At 51.8% G+C, this 14505-nt stretch overlaps 1 protein-coding gene across 1 annotated transcript in view; it reads left to right on the forward strand.

The window, feature by feature from the left end:
* NPPC (natriuretic peptide C) overlaps positions 1-13851 on the forward strand; it is a 16531-nt gene extending 2680 nt beyond the window's left edge. Inside the window, exon 3 of the mRNA XM_015408643.1 lies at positions 13805-13851. The gene's annotated coding sequence lies outside the window, so the exon portion shown is untranslated. The remainder of the gene's footprint in view (positions 1-13804) is intronic.
* The last annotated feature ends 654 nt before the right edge of the window (positions 13852-14505 follow it).

Raw genomic sequence — 14505 nt, forward strand, 5'->3', positions numbered from 1 at the left:
CGGTCGAGGGCGGCCGGCGGGCGACACCTAGCGGCGGTGAGTCCACAGCGCGGGCAGGGGCCCTCCCCGTCTTTGAAACACCCCCCCCCCCCGGCCGTTTGGGGGGGGGAGGGGGCCCTTGGGGGGACTTTGGATCAGGGTTCCCTCTAAGCCGGGTTAGTGTGAGCTAGCTCACAGTTTTTCACCCTCCGGCTCACACATTTTTGTCTTAGCTCACGAAGGATGGCTCCAGAGCAGACTAATTGATGCCATAACCAGTGTTCCCTCTGAGCTGAGTTAGTGTGAGCTAGCTCACCGTTTTTTAGCTTCCGGCTCACACATTTTTATCTCTGCTCGGGAAGGAGGGCTCCAGAGCAAACTCATTTATGCCATAACCAGTGTTCCCTCTAAGATGAGTTAGTGTGAGCTAGCTCACCGTTTTTCAGCCTGCGGCTCACACATTTTTGTCTCCGCTCAGGAAGGAGGGCTCCAGAGCAGACTGATTTATGCCATAACCAGTGTTCCCTCTAAGACGAGTTAGTGTGAGTGAGCTCACAGTTTTTTAGCCTGCGGCTCACACATTTTTGTCTCCGCTCAGGAAGGAGGGCTCCAGAGCGAACTTATTTATGCCATAACCAGTGTTTCCTCTAAGCTGAGTTAGTGTGAGCTAGCTCACAGTTTTTTTAGCCTCCGGCTCACACATTTTTGTGTGGCTCGGAGAGGATGGCTCCAGAGCAGACTAATTGATGCAGCAGCCAAATCGCTCGCTCACAACTTTAATGCCAGCAGCTCACAAAGTAGAATTTTTGCTCACGAGACTCCACAGCTTAGAGAGAACATTGGATGTGGGGTGAATCCCAAACAAAGGGGTGTGTGTTGAAAAGTTGGCAGGCAGATGGCAGATCACGAGAAGGGAGGGCAGGAGGGGTTGCGTCACTGCTTCGTTCCTGAGGCCCTTTCTTACACACCCAGGGAAATGCTGGTTGCCACTTTGGAGTCAGGAAGCCATTATTCTCCAGGCCAGTTTGGCCCCCAGTGATCCTGGAGGTTTTTTGTCATCTTCTGGGCGTGGAACTGTGGCCATTGGGGGTGTGGAGGGGGAGGTATTTGTGAATTTCCTATATTGTGCAAGGGGTTGGACTAGGTGACCCTGGAGGTCCCTTCCAACCCTATGATTCTATAAGCTTTGTGGGCCACTTCATGGCACAAGAAAAGAGTGAGCGTCCAGTAGCACCTTAAAGACTAACAAAACTGGTGGCAGAGTATGGGAGTCACAACTCACTTCTTCAGATATCTGGATTTCCATTCTGTACGGCTAAATATGGTGCCTTCCACGGAGAAAGATTAAGGTGGGTCGCCATATTAGTCTGTAACAGTAAAAAAGAGGAAGAGGCCAGTTTGTGGCGGGGGGAGCTGTGTGAGTCACTGCTCACTTCTTCAGATAACATTCAGGTGGGGAGCCGTGTTCGTCTGAAGCAATATCACAAAGTTTGAGTCCACTGGCACATTTAAGACCAACAAAGTTGGTCTAGGTATAAGCTTTCATGTGTGTCTTCAATGCGTCTTCAGAAAAGGTGTGCATTATGTCCTGCTTAGCTTCCCCCAGCAAGGGGCTTTCAAGGCAAGAGAGAAGCAGAGGTGGTTGGCCATTGCCTTCCCCTGCAGAGCTTTCCTTGGTGGTCTCCCTTTCATGTACCGATCCTGCTTAGCTTTTGATTTTTGGTGACCCCAGCAAGGGGCTTTCAAGGCAAGAGAGAAGCAGAGGTGGTTGGCCATTGGTTTCCTCTGCAGAGTCTTTCTTGGTGGTCTCCCTTCCAAGTACTGATCCTGCTTAGCTTCCAAATCATGGTGCAGGGGGTTGGACTAGATAACCCTTGGGATGGGGGTCCCTTCCAGCTCGATATTTCTACTAGCCCTGTTCCCAAGTTGCAAGGAACGCATGTGCAGTCTGCATACAGTATCCACCTGATTTCTCTTTAGACATCTGTTGAATAGTTTGGTGCAGGGGTTAGGAGTGTGGGCTCTAAGCTGGGAGAACCAGGTTTGATTCCCCACGCCTCCACATGCAGCTGCCGGTGTGACCTTGGGTCAGTCACCAGTTCTCTCAGAGCTGTTCTCTCAAGGGCAGTTCCGGAAAGAGCTCTCTCAGCCAATGTTCCCTCTAAGCTGTGGAGTCTTGTGAGCAAAAATTCTACTTTGTGAGCGACTGGCATTAAGGTTGTGAGCGAGCGATTTGGTTACTGCATAAATTAGTATGCACTGGAGCCATCTGTCCTGAGCTAGGACGAAACTGTGTGAGCCGGAGGCTAAAAAACTGTGAGCTAGCTCACACTAACTCAGCTTAGAGGGAACACTGCTCTCAGCCCCCCCTCCTTTGGACAGTGAAGGGCGGGGTATACATCCAATCTCCTCCTCCTCCTCCTCCTCCTCCTCCTCCTCCTCTTCTTCCCATGTTACTTTCAACGCATAGACAGGTGAATATGTGACTCAAAGCCCATATTTATCCAGGTACTGGTTTCTGGTTTCATTAGTAAAGTGAGCACACATTGGCTCTTCCTTACATATATGCACTGTGTTACATGTGTTACCTGTAACAGGTGAAGGGGGCTACTGAATCAGTCCCTTGGTCTATCCAGGTCAGTCTAGTCTGTTCCGACTGCCAACAGCTCTCCAGGGTCTCCAGCGGAGGTCTTGTACGTCCCTTGCTGTGCGCGAGTGTTAAATGGTGTCAAGGCCCTTCCCAGTTAAGGCGAACCTGTGAATTCATGTCCTCCAAGCCGTCCTTGTCATTAACAGCCTTGCTCAGTTCATGCAAACAGAGGGCCGTGGGGCTTCCTGGTTGGAGTCAGTGTTCCCTCTAGGCTGAGTTTGTGTGAGCGAGCTCACGGTTTCTTAGCCTCCGGCTCACACGTTTTTGTCTCAGCTCAGGAAGGAGGGCTCCAGAGCAAACTATTTTATGCAGCGGCCAAATCGCTCGCTCACACCTTTAGCCATGTGAGAGCCAGTTTGGTGTCGTGGTGAGAACCGGGTTTGATTCCCCACTCCTCCACTTGCACCTGCTGGATGACCTTGGGCAAGCCGTAGTTCTGACAAGAGCTGTTCTTGAAAAAGAGCCGTTTCTGTCAGAGTTCTCTCAGCCCCACCTACCTCACAGGGTGTCTGTTGTAGGGAGGGGGAGGGAAAGGAGTTTGTAAGCCGCTCTGAGACACCTTCTGGTAGTGAAGGGCAGGGTATAAATCCAATCTCTTCTTCTTCTTCTTCTTCTTCTTCTTCTCTCAGAGCTCTCTCAGCCCCACGAACCTCACAGGGTGTCTCTTGTGGGGAACAGGAAAGGAGTTTGTAAGCCGCTCTGAGACTCCTTTGGGTAGTGAAGGTTGGGGTATAAATCCAATCTCTTCTTCTTCTACCTCCCAGGGTGTCTGTCTGTTGTGGGGAGGGGGAGGGAAAGGAGTATGTAAGCCGCTCTGAGACTCCTTCGGGTGGTGAAGGGCGGGGTATAAATCCAATCTCTTCTTCTTCTACCTCCCAGGGTGTCTGTCTGTTGTGGGGAGGGGGAGGGAAAGGAGTATGTAAGCCGCTCTGAGACTCCTTCGGGTAGTGAAGGGCGGGGTATAAACCCAATCTCTTCTTCTCTTCTTCTCCTTCATGCCAGTAGCTCAGAAAGTAGGATTTTTGCTCACAAGACTCCACAGCTTAGAGGGAGCATTCCTTTGGAGTCCATCCATCTTCTGTTGGTTCTTCCTCTTTTCCTGGCATGATCGTCTTTTCTCCTGTCTCTTGTCTTCTCACCATGTGACCAAAAGCACGATAGCCTCAGCTTAGTCGTTTGAGTTTCTAGGGAGAGATCAGCCTTGATTTGATCTTGAATCCACTCACTTGTCTGTTTTGGCGGCCTGCGGTATCTGTAAAACTCTCCCCCGATGCCCCTTTTCAGAGGATCAACTTTCTACCTGGTCCTTTCTTTTTCTTTTTGGCCCCCCCCCCAAGGAGATTTTTTTATTGCCTTTTATATAAGGACGACAAACTACAATGAAAATAAGGGAGGGTAACTACATGTTAGGAGAAAGAAAAGATAACCACGACTAACTAAAAACCCAAGAGAGGAGATAATCAAATTAGTTTGCATAAAATGCCATCCCTTAAAACGCTAACAATTTTATGAACTTAGATATGCTAATATAACTTTTAAGTCTTAAGTTTAACTGTTGCAGTTAAACAGCTACCTGGTCCTTTTAACTGGAGATGCCGGGGATTGAACCTGGGGTCTTCCCCATGCCAAGCAGATGTTCTGCCACTGAGCCACGGCCCCTCTTGACAGCTCTCCAGGGTCTCAGGCCGAGGTCTTTCCCATCACCTCCTGCCCGGTCCTTTTAACTGGAGATGCCGGGGATTGAACCTGGGACCTTCTGCATGCCAGGCAGAGGCTCTTCCACTGAGCCACAGCCCCTCTTTACAGCTCTCCAGGGTCTCAGGCTGAGGTCTTTCCCATCACCTCCTGCCTGGTCCTTTTAACTGGAGATGCTGGAGATTGAACCTGGGACCTTCCGCATGCCAAGCAGATGCTCTGCCACTGAGCCACGGCCCATTATGCCTCCACGATCTGTTTATACTCGGCTGAGCTCCTTGGAAGAAGCGTGGTATAAAAAACATAATAAGACAAAGCGGTGCCTTTCGGCTATGCAATGACCTACCCGGTAGGGCTGTTGTGAAGACACTCATGACGGTGTTCAGTACCTCAGCCCGAGCCGATGGGAGGGGGGTAGTTGTTGATGCTGTTACTGAGGCTAGGGATGCAGGGGGTGCTTTGCAGAGTCACAGAAGCCTTGTGATGCGTTTGACATGCGGCATTGGAAGGGAGTTGTACAGGTCCTGTGGACCGCCAAAAAGACAAGTGAGGGGTTTCTAGATGAAGCCAAGCCTGACCTCTCCCTGGAAGCTAAAATGACCAGACCGAGGGTGTGGGTCACATGTACCAGATAAAACAGGGGGGGGGGGAGGGAACCTATTTCCTCCAGAAGAATTTGACCCGCGGTTGCATGGTCACACTTCCCTTCGAAGCTGTGGGTGCAACCTGTCAGTGCGTGATCAGATGCAACTGCAGGTGAGTCTGGGGGTTTTGTGCCATTTCCCCCCCCCCATGCGCTTAACCGAGGGATCAATGAATCGCACCTCCGCCAATGTTCCCTCTAAGCTGTGGAGTCCTGTGAGCAAAAATTCTACTTTGTGAGCTACTGGCATTAAAGTTGTGAGTGAGCCATTTGGGTAGTGCAAAAATTAGTTTGCACTGGAGCCATCCCTTCCTGAGCTAAGACAAAAATATGTGAGCCAGAGGCTAAAAACCTGTGATCTAGCTCACACTAACTCAGCTTAGAGGGAACACTGATCTCCGCACCGAGGGCTCCCTATGGAGTGTGCGATGATGCGCATACTGCGAAAGGGGGGAGGATACAATGGCACAGAGTCGGGATGGCCTGATCAGACCATCTCGATGACATGAGAGCGTGCAGGAGCGATCAGACAGGGGAAAGTCCGTCCGTGGCCCATTGCAACCCGTTAACTACCGGATTTCCCCCGGTGTCTTTTAACTCCGCTTCTGCGGCGGAGCAGAACGGGTTGCCGATGGCTGCGGGGCGCTTCCCAGATGTTGTCGTCTGATCGCGCCCTTTAAACCCGCCCGGCATTCGCACCTATATCAGGTCTCATTGTGCGTATGATCGCCGCCTGAGGCTATCGTACTTGGGTCACATCCAATGTTCCCTCTAAGCTGTGGAGTCTTGTGAGCAAAAATTCTACTTTGTGAGCTACTGGCATTAAAGCTGTGAGCGAGTGAGTTGGTTGCTGCATAAATCAGTTGGCTCTGGAGCCCTCCTTCCTGAGCTAAGACAGAAATGTGTGAGCTGGAGGCTAAAAAACTATGAGCTAGCTCACACTAACTCAGCTTAGAGGGAACACTGGTCACATCATGAGAAGACACGTGTCCCTGGGAAAGAGAATGATGTTGGGGAAAGCGGGAGGCAGCAGGAAACGAGGGAGACCCAACCGGAGATGGATTGACGCAGTTACAGAAGCTGCGACTGCAGTTTGCAAGACCTGAGCCAAGCTGTTGATGAGAGGACATTTTGGAGGCCATTAACTTGTAGGGTCACCATAAGTCGGAAGCAACTTAAGATTGCATACGCAAGAAGCCCCTTCGCATTGAGTTCCTTTGGAGAGAGGCGAGCAGATCATAGAATCGTAGAGTTGGAAGGGACCTCCAGGGTCATCTAGTCCAACCCCCTGCACAGTGCAGGAAATTCACAAACACCTCCCCCTTCCACCTCCAGTGACCCCCGTCGATGCCCAGAAGATGGCAAAAAAACCCAACAACTAACCTCCAGGATCCCTGGCCAAACTGGCATGGAGAAAAACGGCTTCCTGACCCCAAAGTGGTGATCGGCATTGTCCCTGGGCGTGGAAGAAAGGGCCACGAGACCTAAGCCCTGAGGCAACCGTTCCTGCCCAAGTTCACAGAATCCGCATGGCTGTCAGATGGCCAACTAGCCTCTGCTTGAAAACCTCCCAAGGAGGAGGAAGCCTGTCCCACTGAGGAAGCCTGTCCCACTGAGGAACCGCTAACCGCTCTGACTGTCAGGAAGTTCTTCCTAGACCTAGAGCATAGACACAGAGAGATCCGCGGCCAGATCTTCCAAGCAGTTTGTAAAAGGGAGAATCACCTCCATGAGCTCCTTCCCATCCAGGCTCCGTGTTTTTGGAAGGAGGGCTCACCCTTTCCACCCTCTGCAGTCGTGTCCCCAATTAAGCTCTCCCCCTGCGTGTTTTTTGGTCCAGGGCTGATGGCCGCGTACACAGCGTGGCCGCAATGTTCCCTCTAAACTGTGGAGTCTTGTGAGCAAAAATTCTACTTTGTGAGCTACTGGCCTTAAAGTTTCGAGTGAGCGATTTGGCTGCTGCATAAATCAGTTTGCTCTGGAGCCCTTCTTCCTGAGCTAAGGCAAAAATGTGTGAGCCGGAGGCTAAAAAACGGCGAGCTAGCTCACACTAACTCAGCTTAGTGGGAACACTGAGCGTGGGTGGCTCGGATCGGCAAAACCATGCGGGGCTGGAAGGGCAGAACCCTTTCTCTCCCTTCTCCCTCGGGCCGCTAACGCCCGCTTGGGGAAGACCTGGAAAGAGCCCCCTCCAAAGTTGCCATGACCTGCAGGGGGGCTGATTTCTGCCACCTGGAGATCAGTTGGAATCCCAGGCGATATCTAGCCCCTGCCTGGGGGCTGAACGTTGTAAGGAAAAGCAACCGTGATACGATCACGAAACCTTGTTCGAGAAAAACGTGTCTTCTCTAATTATCCAGTGAATAACAAACCATTCAGGGTGTTTTCTCTGAAGTCAATTGGCCTCGAGTCTGTCTTTCTGATGGTACAGCGCTCAATGGACCGTTTCGCGCAAGGTTCCATCCGAGGAAATCAATGTTAAGTTAGAGAAGAAGAGGGAGTAGAAAAAATGCAAAAGGTGACAGATCTCATCGGATGGAACCTTGCGCGAAACGGTCCATTGAGCGCTGTAGGTCAGAAAGAAAGACTTGAGACCAATTGACTTCCGAGAAAACACCTTGAATGATTTGTTTCTTTGTTGTTGTTCAGTCGCACAGTCGAGTCCGACTCTTCACGACCCCATGGACCAGATCACGCCAGGCCTTCCGGTCTTCCGCCATCCTCTGACGTTTGGTCAATTTCATGTTCGTTGCATCGATGACACTGTCTAACCATCTCATCCTTTGCCGTCCCCGTCTTCTTTGACCTTCAATCTTTCCCAGCATCAGGGTCTTCTCCAGTGAGGGCTCCCTTCTCATTGGGTGGCCAAAGTATTTGAGCTTCGGTTTCATTATCTGACCTTCCAGGGAACAGTCAGGGTTGATTTCTTTGAGGACTGACTGATTTGTTCTTCTTGCAGTCCAAGGGACTCTCAAGAGTCTTCTCCAGCACCATAGTTCAAAAGAATCTATTCTTCGGCGCTCGGCCTTCCTTATAGTCCAACTCTCGCAGCCATACATGACTACTGGGAATACCATTGCTTTCACCATGCGGACTTTTGTTGGCAGGGTGATGTCTCTACCTTTTATCATGCCGTTTAGGTTCGCCATCGCTTTCCTCCCAAGGAGCAGGCGTCTTTTGATTTCATGGCTGCTATGTTTTTCTCTAACAAGGTTTCGTGATCGTATCACGGTTGTTTTCCGTTACAAAGTTCAGCCTGTCCCGTGATCTCTCGTCCTTGACTTGACCTGCCTGGAAGTTGGCAACCCCGTCCAAGCCCTGTGTAATTATAGCCCCGTGTCTCTGCTCCTGGCCTATAAAAAGACCCCGGGACTTCAAAGCGCTTAGACTCTGACCGGATCAGGGCCAAAGGGCTGTAAAACAATAAAGGGGAAAGGAGGGCTTCCTGCAACCCAGTAGCCGAACCTGTTGCGCCGCAAAGCCTTTCTTCATTCCAAGCACCACCACGGTTCTTCCCCACGGCCAAAGCTGTTTGTCCAAAGCGGTGACCGCCAACGGTCTCTCTAAGCAGTGGAGTCTTGTGAGCAAAAATCCTACTTTGTGAGCCCCTGGCATGAAAGTTGTGAGCGAGCAATTTGGCTGCTGCATCAATCAGTTTGCTCCGGGGCCATCCTTCCTGAGACTAAAATGTGTGAGCCGGAGGCTTAAAAACTGTGAGCTGGCTCACACTAACTCAGCTTAGAGGGAACACTGGTTACTTACCGCATGTTAAAAATCTATTCTTTACGGAGGATCGTTCCAGGCCGCCTCTTGACAGACCGGCTGGAGGTGACTTACAGTGAAAACGAGGTCGCGGCATTAAAAACAAGCCGCTAAAAAAACAAGACAGGAGGCCAGGAAGCCATTGTTTTCCAGGCCAGTTTGGCTGGAGATCCTGGAGGTTTTCTTGTCGTCTTCTGGGTGTGGAACAGCAGTCACTGGGGGTGTGGAGCGGGAGGCGTTTGTGGATTTCCTGCCTTGTGCAAGGGGGTTCCACTAGATGACTCTGAAGGTCCCTTCCAACTCTACGATTTTATGATTCTAGAAGACACTGCGGTGGCTCAAGTGGTTAAGACGCTGAACTGCAGGCTGTGGAAGGTCGGTAGTTCAGCAGTTCGAGACCTGAGTGCGCCGCATGACGGAGTGAGCTCCCGTCTCTAGTTCCAGCTCCTGCCAACCTAGCAGTTCGAAAGCAAGAAATTGCAAGTAGATAAATAGGTACCACTTCGGTGGGAAGGGGACAGCGTTCCGTGCGCCTTGGTGTTTAGTCATGCTGGCCACATGACCACGGAAACGTCTTTGGACAGCGCTGGCTCTTCGGCTTTGAAACGGAGATGAGCACCGAAACCCTAGAGTCGGATTCGACTGGCTCTCGAGCAAGGGAACCTTTACCTTTAAGACACTTTAACCTGGATGTCTCAGGCTAGCCTGATCTCCCCAGATCTCGGAAGCTAAGCAGGGTCGGTCCTGGTGAGCCCTTGGATGGGAGACCACCCAGGAAGACCAGAAGAAGAGAAGGGTCCCTCCAGTTCACACTTGCCGGGAAAGGCGGGGGGCGGGGGGGAGGCGTGGCTGTTGGCGCCGGCACAGTGCGTCCCGCTGCAAACGTGATCAGACAGGACATCCCCGGCGCGCTCTGACGACAGAAGAGGAGCGCGCCAGAGCGATCACACAAAGAGAGTCAGTCAGCGGCCCGTCGCAAGCCATTTGCTAGTGGACTTTAAGTAAAGGTCAAGGTTCCCCTTGCTCGAAAGTCGGTCGAATCCGACTCTAGGGTTGCGGTGCTCATCTCTGTTTCAAAGCCAAAGAGCCAGCGCTGTCCGAAGACGTTTCTGTGGTCATGTGGCCGGCGTGACTAAACGCCAAGGCGCACAGAATGCTGTTTCCTTCCCACCGAAGTGGTACCTATTTATCTACTTGCAATTTCTTGCTTTCGAACTGCTAGGTTGGCAGGAGCTAGAGACGGGAGCTCACTCCGTCATGCGGCACACTCGGGTCTCGAACTGCTGAACAAAAAAAAGACCTTCCACAGCCTGCAGTTCAGCGTCTTAGCCACTTGAGCCATCGCAGCTCTCTAAAAGCAGGGTTATCCCTCAATAATACTTGGATGGGAGACCACCAAGGCAGTCCAGGATCACTGCACAGAGACGGCTGATGGCAAATCCACCTCTGAATGTCTCTTGCTTTGGAAGCCCTTCTCAGTCGAGTCAGCTCCAACTTGTCTTACCCCAAGTTCTTGTACGGGATCGTCTTTGGGGGGCCCTGCTCTGGGGTTGATAATGGGGGGGGCTTCCCTCTAGTGACCCCCAGGGTTGAAACAGCTTCCTCAGTCATCTTCCCTTAGTGCTGTCCGGGGGTCATTTCCTGCAGGAGCGCACAGGAGCGGAGCTCCGGCAGTAAAGAGCCCAGGGGGCGGGCACAGGCAACAAGCCCCGCCCCCTGCTCCCAGCAGCCCTCCCGCTCAGCAATTTCATGGAGTGCCCACGAGTTCTTGTATTATGAGAAATGGAGAAAAGTACCTCTTTCTCTACCTGCTCTTTCCCATGCATAACCTTATAAACCTCAATCATGTCACCTCTCAGAATGTGCCAGATCTGCACATTCCTTCCCCCCCCCATAGCTAGCAATCCAAAACAGTCCAGTGGAGTCTGAGCGGTGGGTGTTGCCTTCTGCCACACTTCCGGTGATTTCAGGGGGTGTGGCATATGCAAATGAGTTATGCAAATGAGCTCTGTTAATGAGCTCCTGCACCTCTTTTTCTATGAAATGACCCCTGGGTGCTGTCTCTTCTTATGTCGAGATGATGATTTGACACGGCGCATCGTTCCAAGGCTTTCAGGGAATGCTGAGCAGATGACCATAAGAACATAAGAGATGCCAATGTTGGATCAGGCCAAAGGCCCATCCAGTCCAACACTCTGTATCCCACAGTGGCCAGAAATACCAGTGCCATCAGGAGGTCCACCAGTGGGGCCAGGACATTAGAAGCCCTCCCACTGTTGACCCCCCCCCCCAAGCACCAAGATGACAGAGCATCACTTGCCCCAGAGTCCCTATCTATACCTTGTGGCTAATAGCCACTGATGGACCTCTGCTCCATATGCTTATCTAATTCCCTTTTGAAGCCGTCCATGCTTGTAGCTGCCACCACTTCCTGTGGCAGTGAATTCCAAGTGTTAATCACTCTTTGGGTGAAGAAGTACTTCCTTTTATCCGTTCTAACCTGACCGCTCAGCAATTTCATGGAGTGCCCATGAGTTCTTGTATTGTGAGAAAGGGAGAAAAGTACCTCTTTCTCTACCTGCTCTTTCCCATGCATAATCTTATAAACCTCAATCTGCTGATTGCTTGTGGTGATGGGGCGGGGGAGAGCTTGAAATGTGATCATTTAAAAAAAAAACAACCATGCACCTTGCCTTGAAAGGGCCAAAGGCGGCAGGGGGGGGGGGTTGATGTGTTTTCAATAATTACCTCCAAGCACAAGTGGATGTGGGGTGCCTTTGCAGGTGGAATGGGGAAGGAAGGCAGTACGGTGTAGCCCGATCTCATCCGATCGCAGGAGCTAAGCAGGGTCGATGCTTGGAAGGGAGACCACCAAGGAAGGCTCTGCAGAGGAAGGCGAAGGCAAAACCACCTCTGCTTCTCCGTTGCCTTGAAAGCCCCTTGCTGGGGTCATCGTAAGTCAGCTGTGACCTGACGGTACTTTACGCACACAGGCAAAGGCAGAGGAAGGCAATGGCCAACCACCTCTTCTTCTCCCTTGTCTTGAAAGCCCCTTGCTGGGGGAAGCTAAGCAGGGTCGGTACTTGGAAGGGAGACCACCAAGGAAGGCTCTGCAGAGGAAGGCCATGGCCAACCACCCCTGCTTCTCACTTGCCTTGAAAGCCCCTTCCTGGGGTTGCTAAGCAGGGTCGGTACTTGGAAGGGAGGCCACCAAGGAAGGCTCTGCAGAGGAAGGCGAAGGCAAAACACCTCTGTTTTTCAGTTGCCTTGAAAGCCCCTTGCTGGAGGAAGCTAAGCAGGGTCGGTACTTGGAAGGGAGACCACCCACCAAGGAAGGCCCCGCAGAGGCAGGCGATGGCAAAACCACCTCTGCTTCTCCGTTGCCTTGAAAGCCCCTTGCTGGGGTCACCATAAGACGGTGCCAACTCGACAGCACTCATGTGTGTTAAAAGTGGATCTGGCCCCGGGGGTGTGACACGGCTGTCGTGCACGGCCCAGTGGAATGAAAAAGAGCTAAGCCAGGATGACCAGGCAGTTGCTGGAGAAACTCCTGTGGGTTTCCCAGCTCCCCATAACCAGGGGGCTGCAGGCATGCATGTTTTACAATGCACAGGACAATCCAGGTGCCCACAGCTTGCAGGGTCTGATCCCAGTGGCTGCGAGGGGGTCTATAGCAGGAGAGATGGTCCTGGCACAGACGGGGAAGACCCAGCCCCTCAGCTCTCACCTTTGAGGGCTTTCTGGGCCAGCCACTCCAGCCCAGTAACCATGTCTGTCCGTCCACTGGAGCAAAATTCAACAGGAGTTTTTGGGTCCCTTCGAGGCTAAGCAGTCTTCTCTCTAGCCTACAGCTGTGGCGCGGTTCCACACATGTTCCCGATGCAACGCTGACTTCAGCCCATGAGAGGCTGAATTCTTTGCATAGCGGTGCGTTCACGTGGCCAGTTGGCCCCATGCCGGGAGCTGGAGTGTGCAGAGTTGCGGCGCCATCTCATGGGAATCGGGGCCACTCCGCCCATGCTGGTCTCCCGCTTGCTCAAAGGAGGCTGGACAGAACCTGGAAGCTGACCAGAACTTGTGTGGTGTAGTGGGTTAGGTCTTAAAGGTGCCACTGGACTCTAAATTCGTTCTACTGCTTCGGACCAACACGGCCGACCGCCTGGATCTGTATTCAAATCCCCACTCGGCCATGAACCCGCCTGAGTTATCTGACAAAGGGACCTTTGATTCTTGAAAGCCGATACCCTGAATCTCTTGTTGGTCTCTAAGGTGTGACGGAGCTTGAACCTAGGGTCAGTCATGGCCCTCTCAGAGCTGTTCTCTCATGCAGAAGGTCCCTGGTTCAATCCCCAGCAACCGCCAATTAAAAGGACGAAGCAGGAGGTGACGGGAAAGACCAGTCTGGTGTCGTGGTTAGGAGTGCAGACTCTAATCCGGGAGAACTGGGTTTGATTCCCCACTCCTCCACATGCAGCTGCTGGTGTGACCCTGGATCAGTCACAGTTCTCTCAGAGCTGTTCTCTCAAGGGCAGTTCTCAGGAGACCTCTCTCAGCCCCACCTACCTCACGGGGTGTCTGTTGTAGGGAGGGGAGATTGTAAACTGCTCGGAGACTCCTTTGGGTAATGAAGGCTGGGATATAAATCCAATCTCTTCTTCTCTCTTTTTCTCTGAAAACTATGAACCTCGCTGGGTGACACTGGGCGGGTCATTTCCTCTCTGCCTAACCTAACTTTCGCGGTTATTTTGAGGGCAAAACCGATGAACCTCGCTGGGTGACACTGGGCGGGTCATTTCCTCTCTGCCTAACCTAACTTTCGCGGTTATTTTGAGGGCAAAACTGGGGGGGGGGGACGACGACCATCGACACCGCTCTCCTGAGTGCCTTCGAAGCAGGGTGGGATAAAGAGACTGGGTGGCGTTCGAAATGACACGAACGTTGCGTGCGTTTAGTCCGCGAGGGACAGCGCCGCCATGTTTGACGGTGTCATTTTCTTGTGAGGAAAAGTCCCCGCAGGAACCGAGCGAAGGACCTGGGGAAGAGCCTAATGAGGTTTTTGTCTGCTTTCCTTCCAGGTCGGACGCTCCTTCTGAAACCCCCTCACCCCCTCCCCGCGGACATTTTTGAACATCTTCCCACAACTCCTGGGTCACCGCTGATGGACTGCCAAGCGCCAGAGCGAAGGCCTGGCTTGGCACACCCCTGTTGGTACGAGGACTTGTGACAGAACCAGCAATTGGGAGGGGGGGGCGTCTTTTTGTTTTCGGAACTCCGTATGTTCCCTTTCTATCTTAACCCATATATATCTCTATCTATACACACACACACAACTCCCCCCGGCCCCGAATCCCTCACGACAAGGGACCTTTTCCCACCCAGAGACTTGAGGAAACCAGCTGTATTCCCCGAAGGTTGCTGTTTGTACAGTCACGTCACGCATAAATGTATTTATGTTGTAAAGCTATTTATATATTGTTTATAAAGAGGTATTTATAAAAAGAAATTTTATTTATGTAACTAAATGAAAAAGGAGTCTAGCATTGTAACTGTCTTTTTTCTTTTTCCTCTTGTTTGGAATAGTTGGAAAATGTTGGGGGGGAAAAAACCAAAAAAAAAAAAAAAGACACCATTCCATGTACAATTCTTCGCAACCTGTCTTTCTTTTTCACAACCCGGCTAGCTTTGAAAAAATGCAATCGTATTAAGGGAGATTGGGGGGGGGGGCAGGGCTTGGCCCGGGAGCGATAGCTGGCCCGCAGGGTTTCTCTGTCCGGTT

The sequence above is a fragment of the Gekko japonicus genome, unplaced genomic scaffold (assembly GCF_001447785.1).
Source record: "Gekko japonicus isolate JY-2015 unplaced genomic scaffold, Gekko_japonicus_V1.1 scaffold1891, whole genome shotgun sequence".
Classification (NCBI taxonomy): Eukaryota; Metazoa; Chordata; class Lepidosauria; order Squamata; family Gekkonidae; genus Gekko; species Gekko japonicus.